This window comes from Pteropus vampyrus, unplaced genomic scaffold, assembly GCF_000151845.1.
Source record: "Pteropus vampyrus isolate Shadow unplaced genomic scaffold, Pvam_2.0 Scaffold181, whole genome shotgun sequence".
NCBI lineage: Eukaryota > Metazoa > Chordata > Mammalia > Chiroptera > Pteropodidae > Pteropus > Pteropus vampyrus.
In genome coordinates, this window is record NW_011888962.1 from 1,003,201 (window position 1) to 1,017,188 (window position 13,988).

General features: G+C 35.8%; 1 protein-coding gene across 3 annotated transcripts in view; it reads left to right on the forward strand.

Annotated features, from left to right (window-relative positions):
- Nucleotides 1-13,988, forward strand: part of LOC105299350 (cAMP-specific 3',5'-cyclic phosphodiesterase 4D) — a 774,866-nt gene that overhangs the window by 668,970 nt on the left and 91,908 nt on the right. The gene's annotated exons all lie outside the window — the stretch shown is intronic.

A 13,988-nucleotide genomic window follows, 5' to 3' on the forward strand; every position in this document is an offset into this window, starting at 1 on the left:
CTTTCTCCCTCCTTCTCTTCTTCTTTCCTTTCTTTTTATCCTTCCTTCCATTTTTTTCTTGCTTCCCTTTTTTCCTTCTTTCTTTCCTTCCTTCCTTCTGTTGAGCATAATTCAAAACAATTCTTTTTCTGCTTACTTTGACTCTCTCAACTTTCTCAAGCAGTGTTTCTTTGCTATTTTTAAGAATTACCTCAGGCTTTGATATAACATGCAGAATCCCAGGCTACTCCCCACTTCAAATCCGATTCAGTAAGCTTGAGAAAGAATAGGAGAACTTCTATTTTTAACTAGCAGCCCACGTGATTCTTAGAATCAGGCTAGTCTGAGAAACACTAAAGTTCTCCCATGTTAAGGCTTTGGAGTAAGAGCACTCTGATTATAAATACTTGCTGTGTGGCTTTGGGAAAATTTATATAAAGCACCCATTCATGGTTCACAGTTTACAGTCAATAATGTTAATTTCTTTATCTCCTTGTAGTGTAAGGCTTTTGAAGGGTCAATTTTCAATTTTTTTTTCCAAATGTTTATCTGTTAGTTATAATTTCTAAAGTAAATGCAGGTAACAAAACACATCCAAATTTTAATTCAACAAACATTTCTGAGGGCCTATGGTTTGTCAGGAACTTGAACACGTATTATCTAATTTAATCGTTACGATAAACCCTCTGGGTGATAGATATTATCGTTCCCATATAACACACATATAAACTGAGACTTGGGAATAATTTTAGATTTGTTAAGTGGCAGATCCAATTCTAGACATTAGAGACTTAGTCTAGTACTCTTTCTGTTCTATCATGACAACCTTTGCCCTCTTCATTGTGTCTGTTTTTAAAAATAACAATGTCTACACTCCTGCTCACACATTTACACAAACGGCTATAAAGGTACAAAATAAAGTTGAGTTAATTTTCTGAGTAATTTATTTAAATTATCTCAACTTTCTGTTTCATCAAAAATAGGTCAGTGGTCCTCAAACTCAAATGCATCATGGGTTAGGCAGGTAATGTAAAAGGACATGCTGGCCAGCTCTAAGATGATAAGGAGTCACAGGGACTATGGAAGACTGGAGGGAACAGCTCATCTAAAAGAAGCAGTTTCTGCTTAGCTCCAGGCTCTTATTGAAGTGCCAGAATGTGGGTTCCCTGTTGTCAAGTCTTTAGTTTTTTTAAGACAGGAAGAAATCCAAAATTACATGTGAAATTTCCAAATTTTTAAACAATATGCAGAAGACTAACAGTTTGCAACCTTGACCTATTTGCCCTTAATTCTCTACTTCACTTGACCTGGTAAATAGTCCATTTAAATGGTTTGGGTATGTAGTAGCCCCTTCTGGGCAGTGTCTTCATAATATACTTAAATTTCAGGCACTGACCTTTAGTTTTCCAGGTTCAGAAATTTGACTTTTAAAGAACTCAGTTACATTGAGTGCTGCTACCGATACTCAGAACTACAGAGCTTACTGCAAAAGCAAGAATGTTAATTAAGTAATTTACAGTGAAAAATATATTTCCAAGTAGACAGTATACCATATTGGCCTGATCAGTTGATTCTTTCCTTGCAATTTTGCCACCTGGGAAGCAAACTCCTAATTAGAAGTTGCTTTTGTGCATAAGGAGTCAGAACCAATGAACCAGGGACTTTTAAAAAAAGTGCTTTCTTCCAATGGGTCTTAGAACCATCCTCTTTATAGTAACCATGCCACTAGGTTAAAATATTAGGACTCTGCTTCTCCCCCAGATATGCCAAATGCATGCTGATCAAGTGACTCCTTTGGTACTGTAAGAGTGGCTCTCAAACTCATGCCCGGACATTTTGTTAAAATAGAGATCGCAGGGCCATTTATCCCAAAGATTCTGGTTCAGTACTTCTGGAGTGGGACCTGAGAATTTTGCATTTCTAACAAGTTCTCAAGTGATGCTGGTATGGATGGACTGCTGGATGGGGAACCCCCTTTGAGAATTACTTTGCTCCATTTCATCTTTACCTATCACTATTTTCTGTGTCTCTGCTTTAATATGTTAATATAGTCAGATCTTGATCCTGGGATTGGACCCAGGATATTGGGACAATTTCTACATTATCCATTTTTTTATTTTTAAAGTATTTCATTTAATTTAAAAAAAAATGATCAATCACTTCAATTTATCAAATTCAAGATGTCTTTGATAGTAAGACACACATGGATTTGAGAGGCATTACAAATGTGGGAAAAATGTACTTTTTTAGAGTCGCTTCAGTTTAATAAATTAACCGTCAATTAAGAGTAATCTCTCCTGGTTTATGTTACATAAAACTCAAATGAGTGGATATATTTGTATCTTCTTTAAACAAACAAAGAAGAATTTTAAGACTCCCTTTCCCAGTTCTTAGTGGAAAAGACATGGCTGTCACAGTAATCTGTGGCTGACTTTGTAATCTAATTGAAACTTATTGTTATTGTATTTGTCCTCTCTTACTCAAATATGACCCTGCAATGCCAGATGTTCACTGATGGAATGAATCTCTTTTTGTCTTATTGGATTGGTAGGGCCATGCACCTTTTTTTTTTTTAACCACATTATCAGACTGCTGTTTCTTTGGCTCCTTTGGAAAGGACAATTAGGACAAGGGTTGCTCAACTACCTTGTATTCATGGTCATAAATTACTGTTCCTAAGAAAAAAGGACTTAGATAAAAACAACTGTTAATTTCAATAAGTATCTACATGCATATGTAAGATAATCAGAGAGGCAGAAATTCTTAATCTATGCTTGCCATTTCTCAGTCTGTTATTAGAAAATCTTCTGGGAGTTCATATATTTATTATTTTTGAGAAGAAATCATGAAGTGGAGCCCGTTAATGATATAAATATAAGGCTTGTCAACATCTCTTTCCTTAGAGAAAGTGTGACAAGATTCCCCATTTTCATTGAAAGATGCCCCTCCCTTTGGTAGAGTTTGAAGAGCGAGTGAACCAAATTGCCTAAGAATTTCTGAGTTACTGGGAGAAAAGAGTCTGAACCTCAACTTTTCCTCTGCAGTGAGAAGTAAGGGAAACTCAACTTGATGGATCAAGGTGTGGCCATGTAGTCTTTTGTGGGGAGAGAATGCTGATGCAATAGGCCCTGGAGGGGTTAACACACCAGGAGAGAAGGGGAAGCCTGAGCTGCCTGCTCAAGGCCAGGGCCTGAGGTTGTTGAATGAGGGCTGATTTTTTTCTAAATGTACAAGATAAAACCAAAGAGCTGCAATCTTAGAGTCCAAGGTTCAGCCATCTTCAGATCCAGTGGAGACCTAAACTGGCAGGACATAGGACCTATGTTCAACTGTGATACCACATGGCAATGGCAGACACTGTCATGCTAATTAGTCATCCTCTCTCTACCTGGAGTTTAGAAGCAAGACTGTATTTTAGGCTGCATAATCCCTGAGATTCTTGGGCAATTTGAAGGAGGAGTTTCCAAGGACGGAGAGACTAGATTTTCTACTGAAGGGGCAAGTCTTGGATGCCAGTGATTATCTGGAAAACAAAAGAGGTATGACAATATTTGCATCTAAATATTATGCTGGCCTCTATGGGTATAGCATCACATGTGATGAGGTTTATTATGACAAAATGTGGATTCTCAGGAAAATCCTTTAAGTCTACTTAGGGAACTGACATCCATTTATTTAGCAAACTATTAAGTATTTCCTGTATGTCAGAACCTGGGATCCAGATTGAACAAAAATAAGCACAATTCTACACTCATGAGAGTTTTCCGAATTCAATAGAATAGGTGTGATAATAGAAGTACTTGTAAAGATATGCTCAAGTTTGTTGCCCAAGCTTCTCTGTCCTATAGAAAATGCTGGATATACATGGCATAGAGTTTCACACATAGTAATTGACTTATGCCTTAGAGGCCATATAGAATCTCTCCATAAATGAAAGGAGGAAGGGAATTTCAAAAAGAAGGAACAGCATCTATAAAGTCACAGACACGTAGAAAAAGAGGTGACTATTTCTAAGTAGCTTATAGTATGTAGGGTACAAACAAATAGAATGGCAAGGAATAAGACCAAATGTGAATGCAGGTTGGGGTCACTTTCTAAAAAATTATATTTATAGACAGTGTACCACCAACTATGTATAAACGTGGATTTCTGTGTTCTATATCTTTGAGAATTCACTTAGGTGACTTAAGTGGGACAAATGGTGAGTGGGCAGAGAAGAGGGTCACTGGAACCACTGGAAGCAGGGAGGAAGACTAGTTTGGGAGAGTATTAAAATGTTCTAAGCATGAAACTGGGAAAGAAAAATCAGAACCTTTATGATGTGCTGTGTGTTATGGAGAATAAAGAAGGTATAGACCCTGCTCTCTACCAATTTAAGACATAAAACAAGTAAAATATGAGAGCAAGGGACTAATAATATATTTCAAAGTGCTGAAGAAAGCATATGGTATATGAGTTCCCATTGTAGACTGTGTTGGTTGAGAATATGGCTGAGAGGAGAGTATGAGGAAGTGATGACCACAGTCAAAGAAGAGATTTAAAAAAAAAAAAGAAAAGAAAAGCCTCACAACATTCAAATCTCCTTTGTATAATGGTGGACTCTATTTTGAGAATGTCAATTTCAGGAGACACCATAATAATGTGTTTGTGTGCATGCCCAAAAAGCCACCACCATAAAAGACCTAGCATCTATTCATGAAGTTCAAGTACCAATTTTTGCCCATGAGTGTGGAACATTCTGCTCTCCTGCAAACAGTGACTCGTACTGTTACATTACACGGCACATCTCTCATTTTCTTGGTAATTTAGTGGCCATATAAACATGTATATGACTTGCGATAAATATGATGATTCTCACTTGATAACCAAGGAGGGTAGATGTTATAGTTTGTGGGCATTTATGACTGTAAAGTCTGAAGTGTGAATCACGAGGTCTGACCTAGGTAGTAAGATGTGTATTATTCACGTTGGTTAGCTGAGTTTCCTGAGCTAACCTCACTGGAGTTTGTCAGTAAAAGACTGGATCTTTACCGATAGATTGAAGGTCTGAGTTCTGCTCCTAGTTCTCTGGCTAACAGGTTGTGTAGCCTGGGGAAAGCTTCATCTTTCTGCTCTCAGTTTCTCTATCTGTAAGGAAGAATCAGATGAAATTCCATCCAGTATTGAGAAATCAACAATTCTGTGGTGTGACTAAGACTGACTAAATATTCTCAACAGATTTGTTCAGTTAACAACCAATATAATTAAATTTACTAAATTAATCCGAATTATATTGGGTGGTATCTGCCCAACCAAAAGACTACTTTTCTCAATCTCCCTTAGAGATGGGTATAGCCAATACAATATAAGCAAAGGGAGCTACTACCTAGAAGGATTCCTTTTTACTTGCCACTCTTCCTGTGGTATTGACTTGGGAATATTCATATGTTGGCTGGAGCATTGGTAGCCACCTTGCAACCTGAATGGCCTTGAGAATGGAAAGCATATGTAAATGATAGTGGAGCAGAAAGAGAATAGGAACCTACGTCTCTGGTGAAAAAGGTGTCATTATACCAGTCCTGGCCTATAGCTGGATTTTCTTAATATGAGGCAAAAATAAATCTCTCTTTTATTGAAGCCACTACTAGCTTCATAATTTAATTTCTAACTAATATATTGGTATCGTGTCATCTTTATATAATTTTCTATCACTAGGTCCTCTCTTTGCAGAGCTAGAGATAATAGGTTAACAATGAACTTGGGGTCTTCTAGGTGCTATTAGAGATTCAACATAATTCACCAAATTTCTAAAATTAATTAATTATTGAATTTATGAAAATACAGCCACCACATGTGAAGAAATGCCAATGTCTAAATAGAAACTGGGAGAGGGGAAATTAAGTATATTAATCAAAGAAACCACAGAATTTTTAAAATATTGGAAGTTGTTGGGGTTTGAGGACTAGCTAAAGGTACTTTTGATCTTAGTTTGCAGCAAGTTCACATTTTATAATAAGATGGAAACCTCTATTTCTCAATACACCTGTGCTTTGATCTTCTTGTCTGTCACTGCAATGTGATTATGGGGATTACTCGGTCATTCTCTGCCTGAGTTGTTTTTGTGATTTAATTATCTGGGAGAGGAAGGAGATCATTAAAGAATAGCGTTAAAAGGAGAGACATAAGACTTGTAATTGACCTTCCTTGAAAGTAGTCCCATCTGAAAGATTTTCTTGGTAAACATTTATAGTGTATTTGGCTCTTAAACAGATTCTGCTCTTAAAACAAACAGGCAAAGGCTAAAAAGGAACCACATGAGTGCTCATAGGTGGCTTTTGTTCATGCTTCATGGGAAGAAAAATTATATTTAAGAAAGAAACTTCTAAGAGAGTTATATGATTTTTTTAGTTTTGCATCAATAATTCTCTTTTTCAGATTGTAATTTGCAAGTTATGGCGTTCTTCCATGATTATGATTTGTCCGTATGTATGTTTAGAGTGCAGGTGGCAGGATGGGTGGGATATTTGTGAAATCTAATGAGCAGAAGCTTTGAAAGTCTTTTACAGCTCTGTCAGTGTGTTAAGCGAGCACTAGTCTGAAACTTCATATTGCACTTTTGTAGAATGCAGAAACTATTGTTAGGAAGACAAACATTGCTGTAGTTTAAATAAAAGTAAAATCCATAACTGGAGCAGTCCTGTACATTTGCGTTTTTGGCCATCAGAAGATTTGCTTCATTTTGCACATATCTAAATGTTTTCCTGTTTGGTTGGTTTTGCTTGTTGACTTGCATATATCAATAATTACCACCCTTGTCATTTGCCAGTTCCAAATCTACTTTCAGAAACAGAAAACTTCCTTTTTTTCTAAAATGTGTTTTTAAATTTTACTTTATATTATGTAAATATTTCTCCTCATTGATAGGCAACTCTGTTTCTTCCATTCCCTTGATAATACTCCTCAGTCAACTTAAAGGGCGAATTTGACATTGTGCAGTATAATAGTAAAAAGTTATCACACACCCTTAAGCAGTCGTTACCCAGTTGCTTCACACTTGGTAAAATATCCTCCTGGATGCATTTCTCCTACATGGACAATGTGGATGGTTTTATCCTCCCATCCCACACCCACCACTTAATGAGGTTCCATGAGGGTTTAGGCGGACCCTGAGTACTGTTTGGATTAGAATTCTTTATGAGGATTTAGTTAGTCTCTGGATCCTCTATGAGAACTCTCTGCATTTTTTGGTTTTATTCTTAGTTTTCATACACATAGGGACAGCACCAATGTCAGAATCTCAAACTATGTCTTTCCAGGTTTCACATTCAACAGAAAAAGAGAGCATCTCTCTCTTAGTAGCTCCCATGTAATTAAAGTTGTAGATCCTACCCTGAATCAATCATAAGAGCCCCACCTAACAGTCGAGAGTTTCCCCAAAGGATATCAGGATACTGTTTTCAAAAGAAAGGAGAACTGAATGTTGGGCATCCATAACAACCAATTGCTCACTAGAGATACAGTCCCATTTCTTGATGAGATAGCAACTTATTGTATGTTGGTTCATGACAGATTGATTACAGTTCACTGGTAGATTCTAAAGTCTTATTGCCTGCTTAACTTTAGACCAGTTACATCTACTTATAGCTCAAGAGGACTGCCCAGGAAAGCAAAACTAAGCACTCAGGCTGGCCTTTTCACAATTTTGTTCCTCATCCTTACTTTCTCCAGGCCCTCCCATTCAGCAATTTCCTTTACAGGTGCTGCTACCACTAATTTCCACACAAATCGCTCATTTCCATCTTGAAGAAAAACACTAGATGTTTTTACCCCCTCGATTTCCTCCACAGTAACCAGCACAGTGCTTTTTACATGGTACGCAATTAAGTAATATTTGTGAAATAAATAAAGATATCTGAGGGGGAAAAAAAAGCAGTCTATCCTCATCAGGAATGTATTGAGAACTCCTGAAATAGCCCATTCGACGGCTTGGTTTGAATTCTGTCTCAGTTTCAGGAAACTCTCCTGAATAAGTGTTTATTATAATTATTTCATACTTTTTAATCTATTATTATCAGTGTTAGCCAACTATAAAAATGGCTTCGAGAATTAGAGAAAATCGACCCTGAATGTTATAAATAGTTCAGCATATTGTATAAGTAGTGAAGAAGATATTTTCTTCATTTTTTTCTGATAGTCCAGGTAATGCTAGGAGAATTCGAGAGTAGACTCAAGTGATACCAGAAGAAATCAGTTACCAAAGTTTACTGACTGCTAATCAGGTAGCTAGAAATAATGAGACGGTACAATAGAAATGTTCAAAGAAAGTGTTCTTGGCACATATAGCTGTTTAATTATCTTATTTCTGAAAGAACTGTAGCTCCACTGTTACCTGTTTGTTCTTTAGCCATTTAAGATAGTAATACCCCCAATGTAAGAGAGGGAATTGATTACTGTGATAAACTGGATCCTTTGCTAGAATACCAAGAAGGGTTTTTGTTTTCTGGCTTAGTTTATTTTTTTATTTCATTCCTTTTAGGTAAGAATTAGCATCTAAAGACACCACATTATGAGATTGTTAACAAAATGCTTCCATTGTAATTTAATAAGCATGAAACTAAAAAATATATATATACTGCCCCACTTTCTCAAACAAGATATTTAATGCTGGGTCATTAGTTAATAGCAAAAGGTCATCTTGGTTATGTTTTTAATGACTCGCAAAATTTTGTGGCAATACTTAAGTCTAAGCAAAACGACTTCAGAATGAATATTTGGCTTTCATTTCTGGCTGCTTACTGCCCACTGACCCATCTTTTTTAGAGGTATCAGATGTATGAAATAAAAAAAGTAGTACACTTTTTTTAGAAGCAAAGTCTGGCACTCTTCATAACTTTGACCAGCCTCTTGACACCCTGACTCAGTGGTGTTAGCAAAAAAGAAATTGTTGACTCAGGAGCTCCGGACACTCAGAGTAGTGCTAAGAGTACCCTTTATTCATTCTTCTGTCTCTACATTTAGTCTCACAGTTGAGAATAAAAGGTAACTTTTTACATTTTTCTCTTCAGGAATCGTTTCTATGTACTACTCTGACTCCACCAGCCCTTCATTTGAACACTCTTTCATTTCAGTCATGGATTAACTGCAGTTGAGTTCTAGGTTACAAATGTATTTTTTCAACATTTTGCCAACATCGTTCCACTGTTTTCTAACATTGGTGACATCCTGAAATCTGTTCAAAACCTATTTTTCTTTGTAAAAATTTTGCGACCTTCTATCACCAGTGTTTCCACTTTTAATAATCAATTGTCTTGGGCTGGGTCTTCATTCATTGTCTTGGGTACACACTAGGTTTTTTCACTCCAGACATATATGATCCTTTAATTCTGAAATTTTTTCATTTATTAGTTCATCAGTAATTTTACCTTTTCCATTTTCTCTTTTCTCTCTTCCTAGGATTCCTGATAGTTGAATATTGAACTTCCTACATCAGACCCTTAACTTCCTCACTTTTTTCCCCGATTTTTCATCTCTTTGGTATTTTGTTCCATCTTCTAGATTTCTTCACATTTATCTTCCAGCCTTTCTATTAAAATTTTCATTTGAAATATGTATATATTTTTATTTTTAGTTTCAACATTCTCTTGTTCTCCGGTGATTCCTTTTTAATACCATCTATTCTTATGTCATGAATGCATTATCTTTCTAAGGGCACAAATTATAGTTCTGTAGAGGTTTTCCTCTGTCTCTCTGTTTCCTGTGGATTATGTATTCTGTTAATGTGGTCTGCTTGTTCTAGTCTGCCCTCTTTATTTTGAAGAATTTCCTCAAGAGGCTGTCTCTTATTTAAAAGTCACACACGCGCGTGCGCACACACACACACGTGCGCACACACACACACACACACGCTCACAAAGACAACAAAATAACAATAATGATGAAAACAAATACACCATCAAAGTTCTGCGAACATGGATAGTACTTGTCAACTTAAGGGTTTTACTATAGCGTGATTGGTTCAGTTGGCTTATTCTTTGGCAAGGTCTTAAATGACAGTATGAGAATATTCCCCAATTTCTGCCTGGGAAACATCCACATAGGGGCAGATACCTTTCTGCTAGTTTTTGAGGAGCATGGCATATAAGATTAGGAGTATTACTGGAAACTCTTCAGTTAAGCATCTGTTTTACAGCCTTGGGCCTCACCTTCGTGCCACAATACCCGATGCTCTCAGTTTGAAATCGCTCTAGCTTATTTTTTTTTATATATTTTAATTATAGTAGGCATACAATATTATATTAGTTTCAGGTGTACAACATAATGATTAGACATTTATATAACTTACAAAGTGATCACCCTGATAAACCTAGTACCCATCTGGCACCATACATAGTTACTAAAATATTATTGACTATATCCCTTATGCTATACTTCACATCCTTATGACTATTTTGTAACTACCAATTTGTACTTCTTAATCCCTTCCTCTTTTTCACCCACTCCCCTAAACTCCCGTCTATGTGGCAACCATCAAAATGTTCTCTATGAGTTTATTTCTGTTTTGTTTGTTTATTTTGTTCTTTAGATTCCACATGTAAATGAAATCATATAGCATTTGTCTTTCTCTGTCTGACTTACTCTCCTCAGCATAATATCCTCTAGATTCATCCATATTGTTGCAGATGGAAAGATTTCATTCTTTTTTATGGCTGAATAATATTTCATTGTATATATGTGCCACATCTTCTTTATACATTTGTCCATTGGTGGACACCCAAGTAGCCTCCTTATCTTGACTATTGTAAATAATGCTGCAATGAACATGTGGATACACATGTCCCTTTGAAGTAATGTATTGGGTTTCTTCAGGTAAATACCCAGAAGTGGTATAACTGGGTTCTTCTTATATAGCCTTTGTTAAAGTTTGTTTTGCTTGATACAAGTATTGCTACTCCAGCTTTTTTTATTTGTTTGTTTGTTTCCATTTTCATAAAACATCTCTTTCCATTCCTTTATTTTAGTCTTTGTGTTTCTTTTGATCTGAAGTGAGTTTATAGACAACATATGGAAGGGTCTTGTTTTCTTATCCATTCAGCCACGCTATCTTTTGATTGGAGCATTTAATCCATTTTCATTTAAAGTAATTGTTCATAGATATGTAGTTATTGCCATTTTATTATTCATACTGGTTATCTTTTTTTTTTCTTTTTCCTTCTTCTTAAAGAAGACTCTGTAACATTTTCTGTAATGTTGGGTTAGTGGTGATGAATTTCTTTAGGTTTTTCTTGTCTGGGAAGCTCTTTGTCCTTTAATTCTACATAATAGCTTTGCCGGGTAGAGTAATCTTGGTTGAGGTCTTTACTTTTCATCACTTTGAATACTTCCTGCCAGTTCCTTCTGGCCTGCAAAGTTTCTGTTGAGAAATCAGCTGACAGTCTTACAGGAGCACCCTTATAAGTAACTAACAATTTTTCTCTTGCTAGTTTTAAGATTCTCTCTTTGTCTTTAACCTTTGGCATTTTAATTATAATGTGTCTTGGTGTGGGCCTCTTTGGGTTCATCTTGTTTGGGATTCTCTGTGCTTCCTGGGCTTGTATGTCTATTTCCTTCACCAGGTTAAGGAAATTTTCTGTCATTATTTCTTGAAATGGTTTTCTCTCTAGCTTATTTTCTCCAGAAAAGAAAGATTCCATCTCTAGCAGGAGGGAGAAGTAGTTAGTTGGTATCCAATATCTTCATATAATTTTAATATACTTTCAACTTCTTACTTAACTCCTGCCTTCCTTAATGTATGCTGTCTCTAAGCACTAAGTCTTTCTTTGTTTGCCAGAATGCATTTGTTCACTTTCTCTTGGAATTTGCTCTCTGTAATCATTTTCTCTATTGTGCTACAACAGTTTCTACCTCTCTATCCACTCTCAGATTTCTAAAAATCAAGTGAAATCTCTTCTTTGCTAATCTGTCCTGCCCCATTATTGCTGTCTTTATGGGTTTTTATGTTTTTCATTTCTTTACTTTCAATTTAGTGAGACATCAGAAAGAGAGAAGGTAAGCATGAATGGTTTCACCATTTTTTGTTAGAAATTGAGAGAATCATAGCTGACAAGGAAGTTGGCCTGGAAGAGCTCTTTATATTAAAAGAAAGGATGGGATAAAACAAGATGGATGAAAAATTAGCAAGATCCTAGAATTTGCTGCTGATGATAATAGCTAACATTTATTGAGTGTTCATTATGTGCTTGGAGCTTTGCAAAGTTCTTTACTTGGGATATTTATTTTTGTCCTTGTAAGAACACCAGGAAATAGGTACTGAGACATAGAGAGGTAATATGACTTGTCTAAGTTAGTAAATGTTAGAGCTGGGGTTTAAATCCAGATCTGACTTTAGAGATCATCCTCTCAACCACCAAACAATCTTGTCTCCTATAAATTACTTAAAGAGGAATTTTTAATGAAAGTGTATATTTAAAAAATAAGTTTTCATATTCATGATTTAGGAGGCTTTCTTTTCTACCAAAACTACTAATCCACCTATTTAATAATGTCTTAAGAAATTTAAAATGCTTTCAGGTTTGAAAAGTCAAAAGAATCTTCTTCAGATGAGTAAATGCTGTCTGTAGGACTTTATGAGACTTAAGTATTCATCATTATATAAATCTATAGACAATCTAATTAAATTCTGCCTTCTACCACTTTGTAATATAAATATACTCATTATAGCTATGGTTTAAATCCTATGCAGAGAAATGGATGTTGTGTCTATACAACACCAAACATCTGGAAGAAAAGAATTCCCAGCCAAAGCTTGTTAACAAGAGATTCATAAGCAAAGTATGCTTTTGAATTATGAAAACAGATTCATGTCCAACATCTTGAAGAACTCTCACATGTATATTTTTGTTTCAAACATGGCTTAGAGATCATTAAAAGTAAAATTCAATTAAGCGTGCTCTGTTGTCTTTGCCCTCAATTTCAATTAAACCAGACTTGCTTGGCAGTTTTGGAGAGAAAAGTCTTCAGTTCTTTCCATTGCTAATATTTTCTAATTTGTACTTGGTGTTTTTTTTTTTACCAAGAAGAGCATATTATTTAAGAGCATATCATTTAAGAAGACTCTTCATGTTAAACCTCTAAATTATGCACCAGGTAATCTTCATTAGCACTTTTATAAATGAAATAGAAGTAAAATGTAACACATAATTAATGTTTCTAGACTGTAAAATTTTTGTGAACTTCCAAGCAGCCAGCCACAAGTGCTCAGGCAGGCAGGTGTGTGTGTGTGTGTGTGTGTGTGTGTGTGTGTGTGTGTGTGTATTTAAAAAGTCTATTTTTAGAGCAGTTTTAGGTTGACAGCAGAATTGAGCAGAATTGAGAAATTTTCCATATGCCTCTTACCTCCACACATGTATAGCTTCCCCCATTATCAATATATCCCACCAAAGTAATACATTTGCTACAATCGATGAACCTACATTGACACATCATTTTCACTCAAAGTCCATGGTTTACATTAGACTCACTCTTGGGTTTGGAGAAATATATAACATGTATCCACCATTATAGTATCATACACAGTACTTTCACTGCCCTAAAAATCTTCTATGTTCCACCTATTATCCCTCTTTTTCCTCCCCTCACCCCTTGGCAGCCACTAATCTTTTTACTGTCTCCACAGGTTTGCCTTTTCCAGAATGTTGTAAAATTGGAATCATATAGTAAGTAGCCATTTCAGATTGGCTTTTTAGTAATATGCATCTAAGATGCCTCTCATGACTTGATAGCTCATATCTTTTTAAGCACTGAGTAATATACCACTTTCTCGATGTACCACAGTTTATTTATTCATTAATCTCGTGAAAGACAGCCTAGTACTTCCAAGTTTTGGTTATCATGAATAACATGGCTGTAAACATCCTTGTGCAAGTCTTTGTGTGGACATAGTTTTCAGCTCTTTGGGGTAAATACCAAGTAATGCGACTGCTAGGTTGTATGGTAAGAGTATGTTTAGTTTTGTGAGAAACTGTCACATTGTT